Source organism: Mastigoproctus giganteus, chromosome 3 (assembly GCF_048544385.1).
Source record: "Mastigoproctus giganteus isolate SK-2022 chromosome 3, ASM4854438v1, whole genome shotgun sequence".
Lineage (NCBI taxonomy): Eukaryota > Metazoa > Arthropoda > Arachnida > Uropygi > Thelyphonidae > Mastigoproctus > Mastigoproctus giganteus.
In genome coordinates this window covers 245,925,785-245,951,745 of record NC_143577.1, presented here as the reverse complement: position 1 = coordinate 245,951,745, position 25,961 = coordinate 245,925,785, and the positions used below count along the sequence as shown (strand labels likewise).

Sequence of the window (25,961 nt, the reverse complement as noted above, 5' to 3'; positions counted from 1 at the left end):
ACTTTGCATCTCCATTCACACATCAGGAGTTATTCAATGAGAGGAGTGCCAGGGGTTTATCAAACTCTAACAGAGAGCTAAGTGATTTTGCAAAGTGGAGGAGAAATTGTTGAAGTTAAACATAAGGAAGGCACCTTGGGTGGATGGGATCTATCCAGTTATATTAAAAGGGGCAGCAAAGGAAGTAAGCAAATGCTTAGCCATAATGATGAGAGCTTCCTTGAACTCCAGAGAGGTCCCCATGGACTGGAGGTGTGCAAATGTAACACCAATTCACAATGGGGTTTCAAAAAGTGACACAGGTAACTATAGACCTGTTAGTTTAACTTGTGTTCTGGGGAAAATAATGGAATCACTGGTTAAAGAAACGTTGCAGGATCATCTAGACCAGGAGTCGGCAAACTACAGCCCGCAGGCCAAATCCGTCCCGCCCCTTCTTTTTAATTTGGCCCGCGGGTTAATATTGTTTTTTACATGAAAAAAATTAAAAATAAATCAAATTACGCACTGCAATAGTCGAGTTGAGAATAATGACCGCACGTGGCGCTACTGGCGTCGCATATTCGCATTCTGTCATCTACTGAAGAACAAGTGTTGCCAGCATTTCTCTCAGTTTTGCTTTAGCGGCACACGTGGTATTGTCTGTCACGGCGCTCTGCGATCTTTTTTTTTTCCTTTTTTTTATTACCCACCATTTCCATGTCACTCTCAAGACCAAATATGAAGAGAAAAGTGGACTTCGAATGTCGTGCTTTTAAAGCTGAATGGAGTGTGAATTATTTTGTCATAGAAATAAATGACAAAGTATCATGTTTATTATGTAATGACACAATAGCTGTGCGAAAAGAGTATGATATACGTTGTCATTACTAAAGTAAGCACGCGGCACAATATTCAAAACTTACAGAAAATCAACGGAAGCTAAAATTGGAAAGTTTAAAACGTAATGCATCATCACAACAAATTTATTCGTTAAAATAAAAAATGATAATGAAGCAGTAACTAAAGTAAGCTTATGAATAGCTCATTTATTAGCCAAGAAAGGGAAACCATTTACTGATGGCGAATTAATTAAATCATGTTTGCTTGTGGCAGTCGAAGAAATGTGTCCAGAGAAAATGGATTTGTTTTGATCTGTCAGTCTTTCAGCGAGAACAACTGTTAGAAGAGTTGAGGAGATCGGGAGCCACATCAAGAGTCAATTAAAAGACAAGGCAAAAAATTTCAAGTGGTTTTCGTTGGCTCTTGATGAGTCTACAGACATTACTGATACTGCCCAATTGTTGCTGTTTATTCGAGGAGTCAATACTGAGTTTGAAGTTACTGAAGAATTAGCTTCTATGAAGAGTCTGCATGGAACAACTACAGGCGAAGATATCTTCAAGGAAGTCGAGAAAATGCTAACACAGTACAATTTGCAATGGAATCAGTTAAAATGTGTCACAACTGATGGTGGTAAAAATATGTGTGGAACAGGGAAAGGATTAGTTGGACAAATTTTTAAGGCTTGTGAAGAAGCTAAATGTTCAAAACTTCTGGTAATTCATTGTATTATTCACCAGCAGGCTCTTTGTGGGAAACGCCTCAATCTGTCATGTGTTATTGAACCAGTTGTGTCAGCGGTTAACTTTATTTGCTCTCGTGGATTTAATCATTGTCAGTTTCGTGATTTTTTATTAGAGATTGAAGCCGAATATCCTGATTTGCCCTACCATACAGCAGTTCGATGGCTCAGCAATGCAAAAGTTTTTTTGAGATTTTTTGAACTCAGAGAAGCAATAGAAATTTTTCTAAATGACAAAAACTGCTCACAACCACTATTATCTAACAATGAATGGCTATGGAAATTAGCATTTGCTACAGACATTGTGGGATATCTTAACGAATTTAACTTAAAATTACAGGGGAAAACAGTGCTCATATGTGAAACGTATTCTATCATAAAGTCATATCGTGAAAAATTTCCATTGTTTGAAACACAAATCACATTAACCAAGTTTGACCATTTTCCATGCTGTAAAAAATTTCAAATATTAGCGAAATCCCCATTCCCAAAAAATTCACGGTGGATATGTTTTCTGAACTTAAACTACAGTTACAACAGGGTTTTTCGGATCTTGATGCAAGTGCAAAAGACATTTCCATATTTCAAAATCCATTTGGCTGTACAATTGAGGTGCTTCCATCAGACCTTCAGTTGGAAGTGACTGATCTGCAAAATGATGATATGCTAAAGGTTTAAAGAAATGGATCTAACCCAATTCTATAAATATCTTTCGGAAGATAAATACGGTCAATTAAAATCATATGCACGGGGATTTATATCTGTATTTGGGAGTACTTACCAATGTGAAAAGACATTTTCGAAAATGAAATATGTAAAATCGCAATACAGATCATTATTAACGGATGACCATTTGCAAACAACTTTAATGATAGGAACTACTAACTTCGAACTCCAGTATGATGAAATATTATCTCAGAAAAAACAATTACATTCATCACCTTAGTACAAAATTTAACCAGTTCTATTATACGTTTATTAATAAATGGAAATATTTTATTCATTTTTTTGTAATTTACATTCATTTGTAAGTGTCAGCATGTGTATAAATATTATGTAAAATATCACTTCCTAATAAAAAGATTTTGAACTTGCTATTTTTTTGTTCCTCTACGAGTAGAATTTACCCATGTAAATATCTTCGAGGCTTGCTACCTGGCCCGCTGAGACTAAAAATTTTACGATCCGGCCCTTTCCAAAAAAGTTTGCCGACCCCTGATCTAGACAAGACTGCAGTAATAGTTAAGATACAGCATGGGTTTGTTAAAGGGAGGTCTTGTCTGACCATTTTCATTGGATACTATGAAGTGATCACAAAGGAACTGAATGCCAAAAATAATTTTGATATCATATACTTGGATTTCAGGAAAGCTTTTGATACTGTTGCACATGGAAGACTGCTGTACAAATTGGAGAGGTATAACATTAAGGGTAAGTTGCTACAATGGATAAAGGGATGGTTGAGTGAGAGACGACAGAGAGTGGTAATCAGTGGACACTGCTCTTCATGGACAAATGTTATTAGTGGAGTTCCCCATGGTTTGGTGTTGGGCCCATTGTTGTTTTGTATCAAAGATATTGATGAAGGTATATCAGGTTTAATGTCCAAGTTTGCAGATGTTACAAAGGTTGGCAGGGTTGTTAACAACAGTAAAGACAGTATGCTAGTCCAAATGGATCTGGATAATTTCGCAAATGGACTGAAAAGTGGCAACTGAAGTTTAACATTGACAAATGCAGTGTACTGCATATGGTTAGCAATAACCCAAGAGAAACATACCAACTGTGTGGTACTACACTCGGGGAAGTGGAAAGTGAAAAAGACCTGGGGATAATTGTGCAGTCAAATATAAAGTTTGCTGAGCAGTGCAGAGGGGCTGCCAGGGCAATGGTCAAGCCACACCTACAGTACTGTGTACAGGTCTGGAGGCCTGATTTTAGGAAGAATATAGATTTGCTAGAACGAGTACAAAGAATGGCAACAAGATTGGTGAGGGGAACAAAGAGGTGCTCTTACCAAGAAAGGCTTAAGTTCTGAAAATTGCAGCACCTGCGAGGTGATCTGATTGAGGTGTATAAGGCCTTGAATGGGTTGAGCAAGCTGAATGCTGATGGGATTCTTTCTCTTTGCTCAGATTAAGAACCTGAGGGGGCACAGATAAAATTGAGGAAAGACAGTTGTAGAATAGATGTGTGGAAGTTTGCCTTTAGCCAGCAGGTAGTTGATTGGTGGAACAGACTTCCATCCTTTGTTGTGGAAGTTGATAGCCTAAATAAATTTAAGGCTGAGCTGGACAGGCATTTGGAACGAATGACGGGGTGAAATGGTAGGGTTTTTTTTTTTTTTTTTGCTAATGCAGCATAAGCTCCCTTTCTTGCATCCTATGCCTCTATTAATACTAATACGCACGCTGTGCACCAACAACAATCACCTGATCTGGCCTAGTGAATGACTGAACACTCTCGCATACATGTATGTGTTCTTACAGTCATCTGATCATGCACAGTCTATTTAGTATAATTTATTCCATTCCTAACATTCTATGTTATGTTTGCATTTCTGTATATATGTACCTTTCTTGCTGAGGAAGGGGTTCATCACCCTGAAAGCTACTTGTATTAAAACTTAAATATATTTTAGTTACTGCTTCTACTGGCTCTGCTGTATTCTCTTCTTCATCACACATTGCATCATTCAAGGGGGTAAATCCAGCATGTTTGAAGCGGTTGGCGATCACTTTTTCATCAACTTCATTTCGTGCTTAAACACACAAATTCATTGCCTACAGGATGTTGATTTCACATTGAATTTTGCTTTCAAGACATAGCACAATTTTGTTTCATAACATTCTTTGGTAATTTTTCTTATAACACTGGATTACATCTAGGGACGGTGTAATCCAGTGAACGGAGTTATATGAAATTTTTGAAGAACAATGCAATGCAATGAATATTTTGATTAACAGGACCTGCATATAGTATGTGCAATCTCTATTTCAAGTAATCATTTCAATAATAAACGAATAAAAACACAAAATCATTTCCAACTGTGAAGTTTAATTAACCATAGGCCTCACTGTGTGCCAGGCAGTGACACATTTTGAATTCCAGTGAATATCTGGTAGTTGGTTGCCATTGGCCACTTGCCATTATACATTTTTCATCGTTGATCATGATGGGTGTGTAGCCACAGTATCGGTGTCTTTTTGTTATTTGCCCGAATTCCCATTGAGTAGCTAAATAATATCAGTGTTAAGTCAATACTCAGCATTCAACAGTGCAATTATGTGATTCCAGCTTAATTGCAAATTGAGCTTGAACTTGGTAAGTTGAAGTTATATTATGAGGCAATGTATAAGTAAAACATCATTTCTATGACATGATTTTGTGAAATTTGATTCAGTCATGGCCTCCATGCTTCCGCATGAAGTAAAACGCGTGACAGTGAATAAACTTCAGCAGCTTAGTTTTTCCCAATTATCTTTCCAAGAAAAAAATGCGATTAAAAAAGAAGGCCACTGCACACCAAAGATTCAACTTTCTCAGCAGGAAATAAGTAATAATAAGAAATATTAGCAGTTTTAAAACTGAATGATACCAAAGGAAAAGTTGGCTTTGTGGTTGTGAAGTTTAAAATGCATTGTTTTGCTTTCCATGTTTACTGTTCAGAGGTGACTTAACGTGGACAAAAAGGGGCTTTACAAACATAAACAGAATGAAAGAAAAAACTCTAAAATGTGAGAATTCGAAGAAACATATTGATAATGTGATTTCGCTATCACTTTTAGGAAGTGTAAATATTAAAGAACAGCTCAGTTGAGGCCTACAGACTTTCGATCTGAAAACTTAACAGAAAAGTTACCAAGAATCGTGAGGTATTATCTAAAATAGACTGCATTAAATTTTGTGGACAGTTTGAAATTCCTTTATGTGGACATGATGAAAAATGTGATTCTAAAAATCCAGGATTATTTGGAAGATTAATAAATTTTGCCTGTACATTAGATTCCAATTTAAAGAAGCATTTAGAAAGTAATGCAACATTTAAAGGCAAAACTATTCAGAATGATATTCTTGACTGTTTGCTGCAAATATGCCAGGATGAAATAAAAAGAGAAATTAAAGAAGCTTCATTCATAGCTGTCATGGCTGATAGGGGCTTAGAGGGGAACAGGTATCCTGTGTATTATCAGACACTCAGCCTAAAACACTGATGGATCCAATATCTCTCTATTACAGAAGATTTAGGAGAAGTCCGGTTGGCCTGCCTCCCTAAAATCCACTCATGCACACCTTCTCGATGGTAAGCCCTGTTACGTCACTTAGGTGGCAACGAACGTGTAGAGTGGTTCTCTTCAAGATGCCTGGTCAGCGTGAAGAGGAAAAGACCAAACCCTCCAGCAATGAGAGAACAACAATACAAATGGCCCTCAGTCCCCAGCAGCTTTCACTCTCCCTCTTACGGCAGCGAGAGGATCAGAGTGGAAGCAGAGGGTGCTAAGAATCTCTGGGTACGACCAGGCTGCCATGCACCTAAACTGAACTTGGCCTGTTATAACGTACGATCACTCATCGGTGAAGACAGGATATTAGAGCTGGAAAAGGAATTAGAAAATGTGAATTGGAATATCATCGGTTTGGCTGAAACAAGAAGAAGAAATGAATCACTTATAAGTTTATCAAGTGGAAATCTGCTGTACACTAATGGAAACAGTGAAAGGAGTGAAGGTGGAGTTGGGTTTCTGGTCCATAAAGATTTTAAAAACAACATTTTGGAATTCAAAAGTACATCACCAAGGGTGTCAAGACTAATACTCAAGATTTCTAAGAGGTACAAGCTAAAGATTATAATGATTTATGCACCAACATCGAGCCATGATGATGAAGAGGTTGAAGAAATGTACACTGAAATTGAGAGTCTTCTAGATGAGCAGAAAACCCACTACACTATTATTATGGGGGACTTCAATGCTCAGGTTGGAAAAAGGCAAAACAGCGCAGAAAGAGGAACTATAGGAAATTTTGGAATTGGTGAAAGAAATAAAAGAGGTGAAAGACTTGTGGAATTTGCAGAATCTCAAGGAATGTCAGTAATGAACACTTTTTTCAAGAAAAGGGTGAACAGAAAGTGGACATGGAAGAGTCCAAATGGATTAACAACTAATGAAATCGACTTCATCCTCACTAACAGAAGATATATTGTGAATGATGTTACCGTCCTGAATAAGGTAAATGTTGGAAGTGATCACAGAATGGTAAGATGTACACTTGATATAGATGTAGGAAAGGAAAGGAAAAACTGACTCGAGTAAATAATAGAAAGGTCTTTGAAATAACAGAGGAGGAGAAAGAGCAGTATGCACTGGAACTTAAGAACAAGTTTGAGCTTCTGCAGACTGCTCAGGACCAAGATATCGATGAGGAATATTACAACTTTCTGAAAGTGATAAAGCCCAAGAAACCTATAGGGAAACAGAAATCCAAAGAAGAAAAAATTAGTCAAGAAACACTTGTCATGATGAACCAAAGACGACAAATGAAGAGCAAGAAAAACACTGACAGGGAGAAAATTGAGTATACTGAGTTATGCAAAGCCATTAGAAAGAGACTCAGAGAGGACATAAGAAGATTTAACACAAGAAAAGTAGAACAAGCATTAAGGGAAAACAAAGGATTTAAATCAGCAGCCATGAGCAGTAATACAGAAAGACAAATGATACTGAAACTGAAGAATAGCGATGGTGTACTTATAAACAGCAGAGAAGGCATAATTCAAACAGCAGAAGACTACTATAGAGAATTATACAAGGAGCGAGGGAATGATACCAGCAGTGGGCAAGATGGATTGCAAAGTAGCAACACATACGACATACCCGATATTCTTCCTGATGAGGTAGAACATGCATTGAAGAAAATGAAGAATCGGAAATCCCCGGGGGAAGATGAAGTTACTGTAGAGTTGTTAAAATTGGGAGGAAGAGACATAACACAAAAACTGGCAAGGCTCTTCACAAAGTGCATTAGAAAAGGTGTGATGCCTAAGCAGTGGAATAATGCAATCATAGTTTTGCTGCATAAGAAAGGAGATAAATCAGAAATTGGAAATTATAGACCAATTAGCTTGTTATCCCATATCTACAAGTTGTTCACAAGGGTCATTACTAACAGATTAGAAAGAATACTTGATGAGAATCAACCGAAAGAGCAAGCTGGCTTTAGGACAGGATTCTCAACTATGGATATTACCTTCACGTAATATCACAGCTAATGGAGAAAGCAAATGAATATAAAACACCATTATGCCTGGCATTTGTGGATTATGAAAAGGCATTTGACTCCATACAGCATAAGGCAATGTTTCGGGCACTGGAAAGACAAGGCATAGATACTCCATATATTATGATTTTGAAGAAAATATATGAGAGTGCTACATCCTTTATTAGACTAGACAAAGACAGTAGCAAATTTAAAATCGAGAAAGCAGTTCGACAAGGAGACACAATATCTCCAAAGCTGTTTACTGCTGCCCTTGAGGAAGCTTTCAGAAGATTAGACTGGTCGCAGAAAGGAGTCAATGTGAACGGAGAGTACCTAAACCATTTACGATTTGCAGATGACATTGTGGTCATAAGCCACGATCCCAAAGAATTAGAGGAAAATCTTAATCAGTTATGCACAATTAGTAAGGATTTTGGACTAAAGATGAATATGGCTAAAACAAAAGTAATGATGAACAAGTATGCCACGGAAAGGAAAATAATGATTGAAGGAGCAGTAATTGAAAAGGTGGAGTCATACTTATCTGGGACAAGTTATTAGCTGTAATAATGATAAATGGCTGGAAGTCAAGAGAAGAATAAATTTTGGATGGATAGCATTCAGGAAATATAGTCACATACTGAAGAGCAATATCCCAGTTTGTCTGAAACGTAAAATAATGAATCAATGTATACTCCCCACCATGACTTATGGAAGTGAAACTTGGGCAATCACCAAAAGAATGGAAGAGAAGCTAAGAACTACACAGCGAAGAATGGAATGAATTATATTGGGAATCAGACTGTTAGATAAGAAGAGAAACACATGGATTAGGCAGCAAACTCAAGTAAAGGACATTCTTATCAAAACAAAAGAACTAAAATGGTCTTGGGCAGGACACATAGCTCGAAGACATGATGACAGATGGACTAAGAAAATAACAGAATGGTACCCAAGAGGAGCTAGAAGAAAACCTGGAAGACAAAGGCGGAGATGGATAGATGAAATTCATGAGTTTTTGAGTAGTAAATGGATGGCCAGTGCTCAAAACAGAAGGAACTGGAAAGTTGCTGGAGAGGCCTTCATTCTGCAGTGGATTGAAAATGGCTGATGATGATGATGGCTGATAATAAAAAGATGTTTTAGAACATATACAAATGGTAATTGTTCTGAGATATGAACTGAATGGAGACATTTTTGAGTGTTTTTTGGGGTTTTTTTCACTCTGGAAAACCAAATGGCAGATGGAATATTGAAGTGCATTCAGATCAGTTAGACATAATTCTTGAAGGAAATACTCAAAAACTAGTTGCTCAGGCATTTGATGGTGCAAGCGTGATGAAAAGCAAGATAGGGGGAGTTCAGGCTAAAATAAAAGAAGTGTACAAAAATGCACATTTTATTCACTGCTAGGCACACCAACTGAATCTGATGATTATGAGAAATGTAGCAAGTAGTACCCAAGATTCAAGAATATTCTTTTTGAACCTCATGTCGATACCAAAATTTTTTCTTGAGATCACCACAGTGTCCCTCTGTTCTCAGAAAGCATATGGACAGCTGTGTTGCCCTACCTTCCCCTACAACATGGATCTTCAATATACACACCATGAACAGCAGTTATGAAAATTTTGAATCATTAAAAAAGTGCATGGAAGAAATACAAGTGATAGCAAATGTAAATAAGATGATTTCAGAAGCAACTGGAATTTTGAGTAATGAAAAATTCGAGTTCTGGTTAGAACTTTCCATCAGATAATGCCTCACATGGAAGTTATTTATAATCAAATGCAATCTTGAGAAATTGAGGCAGTTAAAATACATGAATATATAGGAAACTTTAAGAATGCCTTTCTAAAAATCAGGAATTCAATGTACTGTGAAAATCCTTCAAAAACACTCATGATTGAAGCAAAGGAAGTATGTGACTATATAAGTGTTGACATAGGTGAGAGATATTCTTTTACAAAGCAATTAATTGCTGCTAAATTGTTTAATAAGGAGAACGTTTTATTTTTCGTGCGAAAATGCCCATGGAAGAGGTACAGGAGACTGCTGAGGCATATCCCATGATTGAAAGAGAAAAACTTCTTATGGAATTACAAGTTTGTATAGCAGACATGATCTGCACAATTATTGCAAATTAACTGACTTGCTGAAATTTATCTCAGAAAATAATCTAAGGAATTTTATCTCAGAAATTTATCTCAGAAAATAATTTTTAAGGAGCACTATGAATCAGGAAAAGCTAAATGCTCAAGCAATGCTTTCAATAGAGAAAAGCTTAGTCAACAGTGCACCAAACTTGAATGAAAAAGTTATTAATCTATTTTCAAAAAATAAAAACCGAAGAATGGATTTTGTTTTTGAATCAAAGTTCAAGTCTGTTAATGGTAAATGTCTAGTTAATGTTTTGTAGTATTTTTAACTTGCTTATTATTACTGTGTATGTCTACATGTATTATAACCAAGGCAATTTAATGTAACTTTAAGATGCAGACCCTCTAACATCAGGATCACGAGCCGCCACTAATTACACCTTGATCAAGTTGCTGAAAAACTGACATCATATTTGGTGGTAGGTACACGACAATGATTGCATGTAGGTCATTTACTTTAAAATGAGGGATGCAGTTTTCCACACACAATAGAATTTTTCTTTTCTTCTCACTCACCTTGCAATCTAAGTCTCTGATCCATTCTTCATAGATTTGTGATGTTCTCCTTTTGGTTTGCTAGGTACATAGTAATGTCTTCAAACCTTTAAAGCATCGAGGCTTCTGGGCTTTCCCATAATTAAAAGGGGAAACTTCTCTGTGCCAGACACGTTTGCTGCTAGGAGAATTGTAATCCATTGTTGGCCTTTTTTCTGCCACTAAATTTCTTGCATTTAAATGTAAGTGTTTTATCCAGTAGCAATTTGAAAAAGAGTGCAGTTTCATCAGCATTGAAGATGTCATTGTGATCATATGCCAGCAAAACATTTTTTAAACGATTTTCTACAAATTCCTTTTTAGCGTCAATGCCCATGGCTGCACTTTTGTCACACTTTTTTTGAAAGACAGTCCATAACGAATCTTAAATTTCCGGAACCATTCATCTGAACTTTTGAATTTTTCAATATCCACTCAATTCTGTCTTAGCGTTTAAAAGATTACCATCTATGGGAATATTTTTTGCACACATCATTAGCTGTTCCAAAAGTACCTTTTCAAGATCCAGATATTTGCTCAAATCCTACCCGATGCAGTAGATTTCTCTAAACTTTCAATCTTTTTCCAATCTTTCAGAATAGCGAACAGAGTACTCTTAGGAATGCCGAACTGTTTTGATGTCAGTCTTAGAGGATATCCTCTGTTAAAAGTTTGTGCATAGAAGCAAAGAACCACCACTTCATCTTAGAAAATTACTACTCCTAAATTATTCTTCCGAAATATGGAGCATACCAGCTCATCCCATATGGTTATCTCTTTGGCTCACAGTTAAAGAATAAGCCTAGAGAAAATAAAACCGCTGGAATAAAGCTGCAAGAGCTAATACAATGCTAGAGGACAAGATGAGATATTTCAAGAAACTTTTGAACTAGGACCTCCTTGGGCTGTATATTCATCATCTTTTGAAATACTGATAGATCTAAAACAGGCATGGCTGTATCTACAGCCATGTAAATGTAGGAAAGTCTGCAGCAGTCTTTCCTACATTTACTATATCTACATTATTCCAGTGGAATGCACACATGTACACTGCTGAACTGTATTCAGCTAAACTAGCCCTCAGTCATATCATTTCTCCTACTCCACAGACCCTCTATATAAATTATGACTAACAATTGCTGGTCTCTGCAATGACCATCCTACAGTACAAATCTCCACCTTCCCATTCTGTCATGAAACAAATCCTAACTTATTGATTCAACATAATATGACTTCAGTTAGTGAAGTTCTGCTGGATTCTGGGGTACACTGGAATTCACTGGGTGACAGTGCAGATCAAGCTACACAATCAGCCAGTATTATGTACAAGCACAGGTCCTATATTCTGATTATAAATCTCTCATTCAACAAAATGTTTGGAACTTAAACATTAGCCCTACATCACCTCATAGGAAACAACGATGACTTTATAGAATTTTAGTTACTTAAAGTGAATACACTTATAATTAACTTTTAATCACCTCCTATATCAGTTTTTATGAGGCTTATGAATACATGCAATATTGCTGCTGCAGCCTTTGCACCATTAAAGCTTATTAACAATAGGAGTAGGTGAATGCCTTCTTATGGGCGATTCTAATTTGTACTTTATTGATTGGAGCAGTGGTGGAGAGAATACTGACACTGCAGTATAATCGTTAAAACAACTAAACAGTTGTTATTCACATCAGCATAGTATGAAAAGTACTAAGAGCAAGAATGTTCTAGACCTGATCATCATTCCCATATCAGAAATTTTCTTCCCTGATAACATCTTAGGTTATCTGGTCAGTATTGTCATACTTTCCTTCTAGAAGGTTATCTGGAAGAAAAATGTGACAATTTAAGAATTATCAGCTGGGAAGATAAAAGAGGAAGGGCCAATACAAAGGAATTAAGGAATACTTTTAGAGCAGTATTCAATAGCAGAAGTCACAAGTGTATACACCAATGAGCCAAAACATTATGACCAGTGAGTCATTATGCAAATCGAAGCAACTTCGAGTGAACTACGGCCCGTGCGCAGCAGGTCGGGACACAGTATAAAAAACACCTGATAATGAGCTCTGTTAATCAGTGTTACTCTTGTTCTTCAGATGTGAAAGGCAGTGGACTTAAGTGAGTTTGACAATGGCCTAATTGTAATGGCCTGACGACTGGGTCAGAGCATATCCGAAACGGCATGGCTGGTGGGATGCTCATGGTCAGCCGTAGTTAGTAACTACCGAAAGTGATCCGAGGAGGGAAAATCTGCAAACCACCAGCGAGGTTTTGGATGACCACGGCTCATCAGTGCTTGAAGTGAGCGAAGATCTCCCGGATGGTACGTGGCCACAGAAGGGTCAGTGTGGTGCAACTCGCTGGTAATTGGAATGCTGGTGACAGGAGTAATGTGTCACAACACACAGTACATTGAACCCTGCTGAAAATGGGGCATGCGTAGCCACATGCCATTCCGAGTGCCCATGCTAATCACAGTTCACCGGCGACAGCACCTACAATGGGCATGCAAGCATCGAAACTGTACCTTGAGTGATTGGAAGAAGGTCGTCTGGTCCGTTGAATCACATTTCATGTGGACAGCCGAGTAGTATGTGTGCATCGTTTACTTGGGGAAGTGATGACGCCTGGATGCACCGTCAGACGAAAACAAGCCGGTGGCTGCAGTGTTATGCTTTGGGCGATGTTCTGCTGGGATACCCTGGGTCTGGGCATCCATGTGCCGGGCACTCTGATGTCTACCACCTACCTAAACATCATTGCTGACCAGATACACCCTTTCATAACAACAGTCTTCCCCTCTGGCACTGCTGTCTTTCAGCAAGATGATGTGGCATGCCACACCACTCGGATTGTTTGAGACTGGTTCACGGAACATGAGGAAGACTTACAGATATTGCTCTGGCCTCCAAATTCCCCAGACATCAATCCCATCAAGCATCTGTGGTTTGTGTTGGAACAGGAACTTCAATCTGTGGAATCTCAACCATGGACCTTACAGGAGTTAAAGGATCTGCTGGTTACGTGTTAGTACCAGATACATTTAGAAATCTTGTAGCGTCCATGCCTCACCAGGTACGAGCTGTTTTGGCTGCATGTAGAGGACCAACATCATATTAGATAAGTGGTCATAATGTTTTGGCTCATTACTGTATATATATATAATTAAGAAAATATTGCATGAAGAAGATGACGCGTAGATGAATAATGAGTTGGTTTGTTTAATTGAGAAGAAAAAGATGGATGGCAAAGTTATAGTGATGAAAAGTACTGATGCTTATAACGGCTGTGAGTTCATCTGTTCTAGTACCACAGTAGGATTAGGCTAGCTAATTATGAGAAATTATTTGTTGGGAGCAAAGACTGGGACAAGGAGTTTTTCAAAATGTATGTGAAAACAAAAAAAAAAGAATGAATCAATTTGGATAATCCTGTAATGGATATGGAAAAGTTGTAGATATCGCTCAGCTGTTGTTGATGGTGAATAAAACAGTTAACTTATATTACACAGAATGATACTTCAACTGGATCTAGATAAGTTGGACAAATGGGCTGAGAAGCGGCAACTGAAGTTTGACATTGACAAATGCAAAGTACTGCATATGGGTAGCAATAACCCAAGAGAAACATACCAACTGTGTGGTACTACACTCAGGGAAGTGGAAAGTGAAAAAGACCTGGGGGTAATTGTGCAGTCAAATATGAAGTTCACTGAGCAGTGCAGATGGGCTGCCAGGGCAGGTCATAGAGTCTTGTCAATGATATATATGAATTTTGCTAACAGGGACAGGGAGGCAATTATCCCGTTGTGCAAGGCAATGTCCACAACGGAATAATGTTTTGGCTCATCACTGTATATATATATATATATATATATATATATTGAAGTAGCATACTGTGTAATATAAGTTAACTGTTTTATTCGCCATCAACAACAGTTGAGCGATATCTACAACTTTTCCATATCCATTACAGGATTATCCAAAACATTAGTCAGGCCACACTAGAGTACTGTGTACTGGTCTAGAGGCCTCATTTTATGAAGGATGTAGAGTTGCTAGAACGAGTACAAAGAATGGCAACAAGATTAGTGAATGGAACAAAGGGTTGCTCTTACGAAGAAAGGCTTAAGTTTTGCAGATTACAGTGTTTGGAAACTAGGCTCCCCTGTTGTAGGGCACTCTGGTTTGCTGGCCCACTCTGTTTCTCTGCACAGTTGCTCGTTGTACTCATCGGATTCGTTATGACTGTAACACACACCTGCTTTAATTTTTCCTTTCCGAGTTATGTCACACCAAACAGACTGAACCTGCGAGGTAATCCGATTGAGGTGTATAAAGCCTTGAATGGTTTGAGCATGCTCAATGCTGATGGGATTCTTCCTCTTATTCAGATTAAGAACCTGAGGGGGCATAGATTCAAATTGAGGAAAGACAGTTGTAGAATAGATATCCGGAAATTTGCATTTAACTAGCGGGTGGTTGATTGGTGGAACAGACTTCCATCTTTTGTTGTGGAAGTTAATAGCCTAAATAAATTTAAGGCTGAGCTGGACAGGCATTTGTAACAAATGGAGGGGTGAAATGGGAAGGTTTTTTTTTTTTTTTTTTTTGGCTGATGCTGTATAAGCTTGCTTTTTATGCATCATATGCCTCTACTAATGCTAATACTAACTTTGCAGCCATCATTACAGATGAAAGATCTCTCATGGAGAAGAGAAATTATATGGATGATGCTGAGAAGTAAGTGACTAGCAATATTGAAATTACAGAAGATTGTTTATTAGAAAAACAAGCAAGCAAGCAAGAACTCGTGGCTGATAGTATACAGATGCGATATCCAGTAATTTTTAGGGAAGTGGTAAGAGAGTGCATTAAGCCATTAAGAATAATTATGAGGATATCATTAAGAGTGAAATGAGTTTATTTAGAGAGTGAAATGAGTAAGTTACTTACAGGCCAATCAGTCTGACTTCAGTTCTATGGGAAAATCATAGACACATTGAATAAGAATACAATACATGGACAATACACTATAATATCATTCATGATATTCTGAAGGGAAGGAAACAGTTTAGTTTTTAAAGTTGTTCATTAGTTGGGTTGTAGAAAATAATGTTGCCATTGTTCATTTTGACTTTAGCAAAACATTTGACTCTGTTCCACACTAGCATTTATTGTGTAGGTAGTAAAATGTTGGTATTATGTGTAGGATCTCCATGTGGATCATGGGATGGCTGTAGGATATGTGGTAGTAGTGGTAGTGGCATGTGATGCAAGAAAGCAAATGTATGAGCTTATGCAGCATCAGCCAAAAAAAAAAAAAAATCACACGATTCCCTCCAAATGCCTGTCCAGTTCCTCCTTAAATTTATTCAACCTATCAACTTCCACAACGACAGATGGAAGTTTGTTCCAGCAATTAACCACCCACTGGCTAAAGGCAAATTTCCGCACATCTAATCTACATCTGTCTTTTCTTAATTTGAATTTATGCCCCCTTAGGTTCGTAATCTGAACAAGTGGAAGGATCCCATCAGAATTCAGCGTGCTGAGGCCTTATACACCTCAATCAGATCACCGCGCAGGTGCCTAGTCTCCAGCCACTGCAATTTGCAGAACTTAAGCCTCTCTTGATAAGAGGATCCCTTCATTCCCCTCACCAATCTTGTTGCCCTTCTCTGTACACGCTCAAGTAAATCTACATCCTTCCTAAAATGAGGCCTCCAGACCTGTACACAGTACTCAAGGCGTGGCCTGACCATTGCCTTATACAGAGGGACAATCACCTCCTTTTCCCTGCTAGCAAAATTCCTATATATCATTGACAAAACCCCATGACCTGCCCTGGCAGCCTGTCTACATTGCTCAGAAAACTTCATATCTGCCTGCACAATTACTCCCAGGTCTCTTTCATTTTCTACCACCTTAAGTGTAGTACTACACAGTTGGTACGTTTCTCTGGGGTTACTTCTACCCATATGCATGTGTACTCTGCCTAGGTACTATCTAAGGATTTCTTCTTGACATGCTATTGTGTGTCTGTGATGGTTAGATATTATGTTGCTTTTTTATGTTATGCATTGTCTTTTTCATGTTTAATGTCATGTTGTGGTGCTGTGTTATGTAACTGGCCACTTGGCAGCCAGGAAGCTGTAGTCACTTGAAAGTCCTCCCTGGCTCATGGAGGCAGGCTGTCAAAAGTCTGACATTTTGTGGGCTGTCCTTCATGAATTTGCTGGTATAGATAGAAGAACAGTTTGGTTGTGAGAAGAAAAGGGAAATAGCAGTATGAGGCTCTCCCTTGAAAGTGAAGGATCAGTAAATAGTAAGAGAGGGAAGCAAACTGAGGGATGGTTCAGGAGATGAGTAACAGGCATTCCCATAAGAATGACCTGCCTATCCCCCATCAACATAAGTAGATGGACGGAAAATCAGGAGACAGAAACAGGGGTTGACAGGAGACTGGCCCAACACCTATCCAAGTAGATGGCAGTACCACTGCATTTTATGCTGTATGTGTTTGTGTTACTCTTACTCTGTCTGTTTTGGTGGTTTTCAAATGATGACCTTGGATGCAGGAAAGAAGACATGTCTGCATTTCGCATTTTTGCATCTTACTCATCCAAAATCATCATTTAGCATGCATCAAGACATGGATACATGAAGAAGGTGAAGAGGATAGCAAGAGGGATTATTTTCCATAGAAATTGGTGGAGGAATTAAAGTATCCCACCCCAAAGCAGTTTTAGCAAGAAGGGGGTGACTATGGAGAGGAAGAAGGCAGCAATGGAGATTGTCTTCCAGATAACCCCTTTCAAGAAGACATAAAATTCCTACATCACTGTAGGACAGTTAACTTCTTTACTTCTTGTGAGTGTCAACTTAAAACTAATGCCACCTAGATTGCAGAATTAAGTGGAATTAACTCCAGTTGTCCACCAGTCATGTTCACTATAAAAGGTCCCATTAGCTACGGACCAACTAAAATTGTGTCTAGGTTACTACATAAAGAAAGACAGCAGGTTGAAACTGTCATAGCTAGCCCAGAATGATGGTAATGGGCCCTTCATGGTTCCCAGTTTCTAGTGATTACGCTTGGAAAAGTTCACTAATTGATAAGCGCTTGTGTTATTTTCTATCAAAAATCTGTTAATTCTGTGACAACAAAACCTTCTACTTCCACTTTCATGATGATAGGACTGTTAATAACCCTAGTAGTCACCCATGGGCAAAGTCTGAAACTCTTTGCCTAATATACTGGAAGTGATGACCCGGGTGTGAACTAACATCAGCAGGAAACAAGATGTAGTGTTGACATCAGACACAAGAATGTCATCCTTCTGTCACCAGGCAATACCACCTGCTATTGCCTGGTAACAGAAGGACTCACCCTGTGTAATACTTTCCTTATTTGAGTTTCCATAGCAACAAGTCATGTCTTTTGAGGATTTTATGGGCCTTATGGTAAAATCTAATATTTCATATATTTTTTTATATTTTGAAGGTACTGTTTTAAAATGGTTTTCACAAACCAGCCACTAGATAGTCTACCAGACCACACCTATTGGTAATGCCTCTAGGGTGCAGTACCTAGTGTTTAATCCTGCTGCCTGTACTCTGCCATCTAGTGACTGGAATGAGTTTGATTAGTGTGTATGTAGAAGGCACTGTCAAAGCCATGTCATGTGATGGAGCTGGGTATATTTTTGCTGCGTGTATCCAAAAATTTTGGATACACATCCAAAAATGTTGTTAATTCATACATTCCACCTTCCTTTTATGGTATCTACACAATGCATTATAAATAGTCAAAATAATAGAACAAACTTATATGCAAAAAGATTTAAACCTGACAAAAACTTCATTAATTTCACAATTATATGAGGGCCTGGCTCCAATCCTTGTCATACCCAGTTCCACTTAAAATCTGCCAAGTCCCACTTTTCTTCCTTTTTTTTTTTTTTTTTTTTTAACCCCTAACAGGATTTCATTTATGATTCTTTTTTACTTCAAAGTGGGTACTTGTCCATATGTCTGCTCTGATATTCCTTGTCAGTAACTTTCTAATCTGGAATCTCCTGTTTTTTTATCCCCTCTTGATTAAAATCTCATTATACCATTCTGTCAAATTCATTTATTGGCTCTTTCATTCTTCCAAGTCTGAAAATCACTCAGAACTTTTTTGACTTCCTTTTTTCGAAACTTAACTTTCTCCAATCTGACTTTGCTAACAATGAGATAATTTTCCTTGGTGATTTTAATTTGCAGTTCTAGCTGGCTTCAGTTTTCTAGTTACAAACACCCAGCTGGATGAGATGCTGAATATTTTGCTACTAATGACCTATCAAAACTTGTTTTACCTGCCAGAATACAAAAGAACACTCAATACTCTTGATTGTTTCCATACCAACAATCCCTTTCGAAGTACACAAATGTTGGTAGTTCATTGGGTTCCTCAGATCATAACTTAGTGATGGTTTCTTTACCATAGCTGCCAAAACAGAATATTTCAAGAAGAGCAGTTTCCGGATTCCTGGCATAAGGCAATCGTGCTTGCCTTTCCTAAGCCAGGAAAGGATCCTAAAATCCCAATGAATTACTGTCCTATTGCTCTGACTAGCTGTCTATGCAAAATTATGGAGAGAATGGTCAATGCCTGCCTTATCTGGTATTTGGAGGCAAATGGGTTCCTCTCCAGATTACAGTGCGGCTTCCGTAGGAATAGGTCAACTTTGGACCATTTAATCAGGCCCGAAACTTCCATTCGAGATGCCTTTTTAAAACGAGAACATTTGGTGTCCGTGTTCTTCGATATGGAAAAAGCGTATGACAACTTGGAGATTTGGAATTTTAAAAGACCTCCACTGCATCGGCCTTAGAGGTAATCTCCCCAATTTTATTAAAAACTTATGTCATTGTTCTTTCCAAGTCCGTGTAGGATCTACTTTCTCTCGCTCTTTTAGCCAAGAGGAGGGGAGTACCTCGAGGATCTGTTTTAAGTGTTACGCTTTTTGCCATCAAAGTGAATTCCATCACAGAACAACTTCCTCCAACTGTAAACTGATGCCCTCTATGTTAACGATTTTAGCATATTCTGTCATTCCTGCAACATGAGGGTAATTGAGAGGCAACTGCAACGTGCCATAGACCATCTGAACTCATGGGCAACGAATAACGGATTCAGATTCTCTCCACAAAAGACTTGCATTTTTGCAGAAAGTGCAGTCTTCACCCTGAACCTGAACTGAGGCATGGACAAAATGCTATTCCAGTAGTACCTGAGACTAGATTTTTGGGGCTTATATTTGACAGAGAGTTGACCTTTCTACAACACATCCGTCAACTACGTTCGAAGTGCATGAGAGGCTTGAATATCTTATGTGCAATCTCCTCACATTCTTGGGGTGCTGATCGATGCACCCTTTTGTGCCTCTATCGTGCACTCGTACGATCTAAGTTAGATTACTGGTAACAGGTATACGCATCCTCTAGACTCAGCGTACTCCGATGGTTGGATCCCATCCACCATCAGGCGATCCGTATTGTCACTGGAGCATTTCGAACTTCTCCTGTCCATAGCCTATATGTCGAAGCAAATGAGCCCTCGTTATCGCTTTGCAGGAAAGAGTTCTCTCTACAGTATGCTTTGAAACTGAAATCCCTGCCAGACCATCTGATGTGGACACCCGTTTTTGAGCCACGTTGGGAAAATCTGTACATTCGCCAGACTGCCAATCAACCATTCGGTATTTCGTAACCCAAGGCTAATCAATGATTTGAATATCACATTACACAATGTTGCCCCATCACCGGGGCAACCTTTTCCACCCTGGCATGCTTGTGTCCCAAACTGCAACTTCTCCCTTAACAATTGGAAAAAGGACAGTACTCCATCCATTGTCTGCCTGTAGCTCTTTTTAGCACAAAGCTCAGAACATGCTGACTTCTTGCCCGTCTACACAGATGGCTCGAGGTCAGGAATGTCTGTCGGATCTGCAGCTGTTTTCCCAGACACCACGGTATCTGAGCAGATCTCCCACGAATGCAGTGTATTCACTGTAGAGCTGCACGCGGTTGAGCTAGCGTTAGATCGTATACAAACCACCCACCACAAAAAATATATTATATATACCGATTCTCCGAGTTCATTGCAGGCTTTATCATCGATGAGGTTCAATCCTCATCCTGTCCTGACCCGGATACAGCAGAAGCTGCACTTCCTTGCACAATCCGAATTTGATGTTCGTTTCTGCTGGATCCCAGGCCATTGGGATCTCAGGAAATGATTTGGCAGACACTGCAGCCAAATCAGTGAACCTATTTAACTCTTGCCTGTTAGTCCCATATACAGACTACAGGCCAGTAATTCGAAAGAAACTGGTATCCCAATGGCAACACTCATGACATGGACAGGCTGCAAACAAGTTATATGGGATTAAGCCTGTAATTGAACATTGGCAGTCTAGTCTGCGCAGGAACCGAAAAGAGGTTGTTCTATCTCGGCTCCTCATAGGACATTGTCACTTGACACATTGTTATCTGCTGAGGGCAGACAATCATCCTATGTGTAGAAATTGTGACACCATTGTAACGGTCTGTCATATTTTAATTGAATATCCGTCTTTTTATAATGACTGTCATTTATGTTTTAGCCATCTGTCTGAGCCTTATACACTCAGACAAATTTTATCGGACAATGAAAACGTGTCAGCTATTTTTAAGTTTTTACAACTTATTAATCTAAATAACTGTATCTAGAATGCTTTTATTGTTTTATGCTTTATGAACATTCTATATCGTATACTCTTTTACAATAATATACAAACAATTGTAATATTATAGTTTTATATTTTACATCTTTTTGACTTGGCGCATTATAGCCTTAGATGCTAATGCGCCATAAAATCCTAAAACAAACAAACCATAGCTGCCAACTCTCCATATTTACAGGAGAATCTTTCTTTTTTTAATTGATTTGACCCCTTTTCCATTTGTACAATATAGTTGGTTACAAAAGGATTCTCTATTTTTTGAAAAAATAATTTTTCTCTTTTTCTTTTTAAAAAAAAAAAAAAAAAAAAAAAACTATGTTGAAATTTTTAAAAAATTCTGCAAATATCTGCTTATTTTTGTTAACAAATTGGCTTAAAGTATGGTAGTCCTTATCCCTAGTGGCAAAATTCCTGCATACCATTGACAAAACCCTGTGAGCTGTTACAGTAGCATGTCTACACTGCTCAGAGAACTTCATGTTGTCTGCGCAATTGCCCCGAGGTCATTTTTGGTTTCTGTTACTTAGAGTGTAGTACTAACAAGGATCTGGAATTACTGTTACCCATATTGCAGCATCTTGCATTTGTCAGTGTTAAACATCAATCACCACTTCTCAACCCATCTACCTAATGTTTCTAGATCTTGTTGCATTAAAATACTCTGATTAATGTCATTAACCACCCTGCCAATCTTCATATTATCTACAAACTTAGACATCAACCATCACCTTATTCCGTAGCAGTAACTTTCCTGTTGCTCCAATTTGTACAGCAGTCTCTGTTGTGAAATGGTGTAAAAAGTTTTTCTGAAATATAAATACCAGGTGGTTATAAAATAAGTTTCCCTATTCAGGAGATGGAATACGTTTCCCTATTCAGGAGCTCAAATAGTGTCAAAACAGTTAGAGACAGCACTGTGAAAATTGGTGGGTATGTCATATATTTCTCTGTTGAACAGACACCCCTGGAACAGTCATTGGCTAGAAGGGTGAGAGTTACATTCTAAGATGTGAAGCGGACCCATGAACCAAGGGTTACAAAGTCCATGGGACGTTCACCCTGAAAGGTTGAATACAGAATTTTGGAATACATGAGTAATTTTGATTTTATAATAGAATATTTAAATTTTTGTCATCTTTGAACATCATAGAATATTTAAAATTTTGACATCTTAGTTTGTCATCTAAAATGCTGAGAATATATAGTTGAAAGGGATCAAAATTAATTGCAGTTATTGAGCCGAGTGGCTGTGCACTACAGTTGCACAAGATGATAGGGGTCAGAAAAAACTTGCAATCTGTAGGCTTTTTTGTTACAGAGCGTTTCCGGTTCAATTCTTAATTTAGGGTATGGGGAAATGATTTTTAGAAGGAAAAAAATTAGTTTAAATTTCTGCCACTGGGAGAGAAATTGCCATGAGGTAGAATACTTAACTTAGGATTAAATTTTAATATTAGAAATCTACAGATATTGTTCTATGTGCTTTCCTTCCCTTGAGATGACATCCTGAAAATGGAGGACTGTGTGCAACACAGTTTCGCATAACATCTCATTGGGGATGTTAGCTACATGCTGTTTAATGCTTACTTTCAAATTGACAAACGTCTGTATGCCATCATGGTAAAATCTGTCTTTCAGGTATCTCCATAGCCAGATCTCACAGGGATTTAGAACTGTGATCGGACTGGCCAGAACTACGGAAAGTCTCTAGAAATGATGCATTTATTTCTGAATGTTGAACGGAGCAGTTCCTTCACTTGTTGACCAACGTGGGGAGGGGCACCATTTTGCATGAACACTACAGTGGTCTCCAAGCATTGCCTTTCTTGCAGAGCGGGAATAATGTGATCTCTTAGAAGAGTGCAGTACCGTGCACTAGTTACCATACACCTTACGGGGCCATGAGGTGTAGATTCTTTAAAGAAAAATGGTCCGATTATAAACTCTGATCTGAAACCACACAATACTGTAACGTATGGACTTTGTAGTGGTCTTTCATGAACAGCAGATGAACAAGAAGTTCCCCATATTCGGCAGTTCTGTGCATTTACAACCCCATGAAGAGTGAAATGTGCCTCATCAGACCACAAGATCATTTGACCCCATGTATCGTCAAGTTCCATATGAACCAGAAATCATAGAGCAAAGTCTATTCATTGTTGCTTTAGCATTAGCAGAGGCATATGATGCAAGAAAGCAAGCTTATGCAGTATCAGCCAAAAAAAAAAAAAAAAAAACCTTCCCATTTCACCCCACCATTTGTTCCAAATGCCTGTCCAGCCCAGCCTTAAATTTATTTAGGCTATCAACTTCCGCAACAAAAGATGGAACTCTGTTCCACCAATCAACCAGCCGCTGACCAAAGGCAAATTTTTGCACATCTATTCTACAACTGTCTTTCCTCAATTTGAATCTATGTCCTCTGAGGTTCTTAATCTGAGCAAGAGGTAGAATCCCATTAGCATTCAGCTTGTTCATCCCATTCAAAGCCTTAAAAGCACTCTCCAGGTGCTGCAATTTGCAGAACTTAAGCTTTTCTTAGTATGAGAAAGTTCCCCTCACCTATCTTGTTGCCCTTCTCTGTATTCGTTATAGCAACTCTACATCCTTCCTAAAATGAGGCCTCCAGACCTGTGCACAGTAGTACCCTAGGTATAACCTGACAATTGCTTTGTATAACAGGATAATCGCCTCCCTGTCCCTGCTAGTAAAATTCCCATATATCATTGACAAGAGTCCATGACCTGCCCTGGCAACCCATCTGCAATGCTCAGTGAACTTCATATTTGACTGAACAATTACCCCCAGGTCTTTTTCGCTTTCCACTTCCCTGAGTGTAGTACCACACAGTTGGTATGCTTCTCTTGGGTTATTATTACCCGTATGCAGTACTTTGCATTTGTGAATGTTAAACTTCAGTTGCCACTTTTCAGCCCATTTGACCAACTTATCTAGATCCAGTTGGAGTAGCATACTGTCTTTACTGTTGTTAACAACCCTGCCAACCATTGTATCATATGCAAACTTTGACATTAAACCTGATATACCTTCATCAATATCACTGATACAAAAAAAAACAATGGGCCCAAAACTCATACAAGAACAGATTAATGCCATTGAACCAACAATTAAACCATACACTAGCCTGCAGTATAGGAATATATGGAAAATTAAATATATGGAGAAATGTTAAACACTATGAGAAGTGTAAGCAGAGATAACCCCAGTTATCTCTGCTTACACTTCACCATACTCACCAGAAGGCTCACATCTGGTGAGTATGGGCTTGGCACACCCAGGGTCCTCAGCTGGATATCATCATTCTTCTCTTTCTTGGTGATTTCCTTCTACTTCTCTCTCTCTCTCTCTCTCTCTCTCTCTCTCTCTCTCTCTCTCTCTCTCTCTCTCTCTCTCTCTCTTTATCTCACATACACACACACACTGGGTAACTCAGAAATTTTTTTTGGCTGGTGCAGCATAAGCCTCAGGCTTCCTTGCACCATATGGCTAATAATAATAATATAAACCTAATGCAAGTGAGAGTCCCTTAGGGTTCAGCGTTGGGTCCATTGTTGTTTTCTGTATTTATAAATGATATTGATGATGGTATATGAGGCTTAATGTCCAAGTTTGCAGATGATACGCAGGTTAGCAGGGTTGTTAATGACAGTACGCTGCTGCAACAGGATCTAGAAAAGTTGAGCAGATGGGCTGAGAGGTGGCAAATGAAGTTTAACATTGACAAATGTAAAGTACTACATATGGGAAGCAGTAACCCCAGAGTAACGTATCAACTCTGTGGTACTACACTGACAGTGGTGGTAGAGAATGAGAAGAACCTGGGGGTGACTGTGCAGGCAGATATGAAGTTCATGAGCAGTGCAGACAGTCTGCAAGAGTAGCTCATGGTGTCTTGTCAATGATATACAGGAATTTTTCAAGCAGGGATAAGGAGGTGATTATCCCCTTGTATAAGGCAATGGTCAGGCCACACCTTGAGTACTGTATACAGGTCTGGAGGCCTCATTTTAAAAAGCATGTGGAGCTGTTGGTATGAGTACAGAGAAGGGCAGCAAAATTAGTGAATGGAACAAAGGGTTGCTCTTACGAAGAAAGGCTTAAGTTTTGCTGATTATTACAGTGTTTGGAGACTAGACACCTGTGAGTGATCTGATTGAGGTGTATAAGGACTTGAATAGTTTGAGCAAGCTCAATACTGATGGGAATGTTTCCTGTTGCCCAGATTTGCAATGCCTGAGGGGACATAAATTCAAATAGAGCAAAGAAAGTAGGATAGATTTGTGGAAGTTTGCCTTTAGCCAGTGGGTAGTTGATTGTGGAACAGACGTTCATCTTTTGTTGTGGAAGTTGACAGCCTAAATAAATTTAAGGCTGAGCTGTACAGGTATTTGGAATGAACGGAGGGGTGAAATTGAAGCTTTGTTTTTTTGGCTGATGCTGCATAAGCTTGCTTTCTTGCATTGTATGCCTCTGTTAATGCTAATGCTAAAGAGTGTAAACCAACCATTCCAATAGAACTTATCTGAACCAAGCAAACAGTGAAGCTTTAGTAGGAGAAAAAAGAAATAGTCTAGTCAGTTAAACAGTTCATGACACTCTTTCCATTTCCCACTGCTAAATTGTAGGAATCGGTCACTTGCAGGCGCCTCCG

The 25,961-nt window shown here is 38.6% G+C and overlaps 1 protein-coding gene across 1 annotated transcript in view; it reads left to right on the top strand.

Annotated features, from left to right (window-relative positions):
- Nf1 (neurofibromin 1) overlaps positions 1–25,961 on the top strand; it is a 1,111,953-nt gene that overhangs the window by 983,322 nt on the left and 102,670 nt on the right. The window lies entirely within an intron of this gene.